This window comes from Schistocerca nitens, chromosome 8 (genome assembly GCF_023898315.1).
Source record: "Schistocerca nitens isolate TAMUIC-IGC-003100 chromosome 8, iqSchNite1.1, whole genome shotgun sequence".
NCBI lineage: Eukaryota > Metazoa > Arthropoda > Insecta > Orthoptera > Acrididae > Schistocerca > Schistocerca nitens.
The window spans coordinates 596,531,568-596,534,052 of NC_064621.1; positions in this window are offsets into that span (position 1 = coordinate 596,531,568).

Here is a 2,485-nt window from a genome sequence, read left to right on the forward strand (position 1 = left end):
TGAGCCCTTAGGCGTCACCTGATACACATACGGAGGGGCATGTGGTCAGCACACTGCTCTCGCGGCCGTTGTCAGTTTCCGTGACCAGTGCCGCTACTCCTCAGTGAAGTAGCTCCTCAGTTTGCCTCACAAGGGCTGAGTACCCCCCACTTGCTAATAGCACTCGGCAGACCCGGACGGTGACTCTTCCAAGTGCTAGCTAAGCTCGACAGCGCTAAACTCCGGCAAACTAACGGGAAGCGGTGTTACCACTGCGGCAAGCGCGTTAGCCGAGTTGGATTTAAATCATCATTTATCATCATCATCATTTAAGACTGATTTGCCTCATGGTGAAGTTTTACTGCACGGAGAGCAGAAACATAGGCCATAAATGTTTTTCGTTTCACCATTTTTTGAGGTGTGTGAGCGAGAAAAAGTTTCGTAAATGTTTGAAATTATGTAACAAACTTTGTTGGAAGTCACTAAGTGCTCCCATTCTAAAATACTGGAGGAATAGATTCTGGATGATTGGTGTACAGTGAGTTACGCTTTCTGAAGACACACCTTGTTGGAGGAGACGCTCCAATATAGCGTTATTCGATATGCAGTAAAACTATGATTGTGCCGAACACGCACAAAACTTTATGATCAGATACATGTGGCTCATGGGATATTGCCATCTGTGTTCATTCTGACAGCTGACGACACACTGCTGGGCAGGAGTCAAACGGTTTGAATTGTGTTTAGAGGTACCACTAGGTGGCAGCAGTCTTTGACACAATAACTTAGAAAAATAACAAACAAACATTTTCCGTGTTTGTATAATACCTAAAATGATGGCGATAGCCCACAACTAAAATTGTAGTGGTTATAAACAAAATCGACAAGTTTCTCTACATTAGGGGATAGTAAATCAGTAGTGGTCAGCTACAAAAGGCATACAGTTTCCCGATACAGGTTCTTTATATTAAAAGATAGCAAATGTCAGTACCAGTCACCTACGACAGGCATACAATCTGAAAGTGCTGTACTGGTGTTACGGCCGCGCGGGATTAGCCGAGCGGTCACGGGCGCTACAGTCATGGACTGTGCGGTTGGTCCCGGCGGAGGTTTGAGTCCTCCCTCGGGCATGGGTGTGTGTGTTTGTCCTTAGGATAGTTTAAGTTAAGTAGTGTGTAAGCTTAGGGACTGATGACCTTAGCAGTCAAGTCCCATAAGATTTCACACACATTTTTTGAACTGATGATACGGATTACTTTTTCAGATCCGTAGATGGCAGCTTAACTTGCCGAAACTAGTGGCCCATATATATCTTTATTGCGATTTGGGAAAGTGAATTTCCCTAGTAATGAGATTAAATTATTCAAACCAGAGACCAATTTCCTGCAGTCAGTGCCATATAATCACTTCATAATTTTGGAGATGAGACCGCTTCAATTGTAAGTCCTTTATTTATACGCTATAGTTCAGAAGTTTTAATGTATGCTATGTGGAACCATTTTACAACCATTAACGAGCTGCATTTCCATGGGTACCACTGCCGCTAATAATAGTTTTTATGTGAATTTACGTCGTTCTTAACTCATTGTAAGGGGTCACAAAGCTTTCCCATCAGCCCAGTCGTCGTTCTAGGTGTCTAGTTGTCCACGTATTCGCACACGCGCTCCACATGACTCCTCTCTCCATGACGCTATATAGCGTTTTCGCGGTTTTGTTTTGACTCCTCGCCTGTTGGAACACATCCACTGCGCGCATTAGGCTAAATGCAGCCTCTTGCTATCTGGTTTCGCAATGCGTTGCTGTCTGCCGATCGAGCTGCTTAGGTGTGACGCGATTTTGAGCCTTGTTTCACTCCAAGTCATTTTCGTGCTAGGCCTTAAAATAGTTCTATATTATGGTTTTTGGGGGATGGACTACGATTTATGGCTGATTAACTGGCTTTTTACCAGTACGTTTTTTCAATCCTTTTTAGGTAAATGAGGGAAAGTGAAGTGCTTAATTTTATGTAATTCCATAGACGATTATATTTGGTTGGTTTTTGATTACTTTTTCGGTGTATGGGGATGCGTTAGCTACCAGATACTGTTATTCGTGGTGCGTAGAATTTATTAATGTTTTACCTACTTGATAGTCTTTTATAAGGAATTTCTTCCTTTTAGCTTTCATCCTTCATACCTATCACGGGAGCGTGTGACGGAAGCTTTCTATGTTATTCTATGCTACTTTATGTTTGACGTCCGCTACTCAGCGAAAAATTGCTTACTGTGAAAGCTGGGTCATCCCATTCCCTTTTCTCGATCGGAACGTGATTTTGTATCTTCATATTTTCGTTTTAGTCACTTTTTCTGCCTTAACCAAGGTGTTACCTATTATTTTGCACAGATTGCACCTGACGATGCGGCTAAAATCCTGCGAAACTGGTCGTGCCTGTAAGTAAAGGACTTGCAGCTGAAGAGGTCTTATCTTCAAAATGATATATCCAGGCTGTGGCTGTCTTGATTACAAA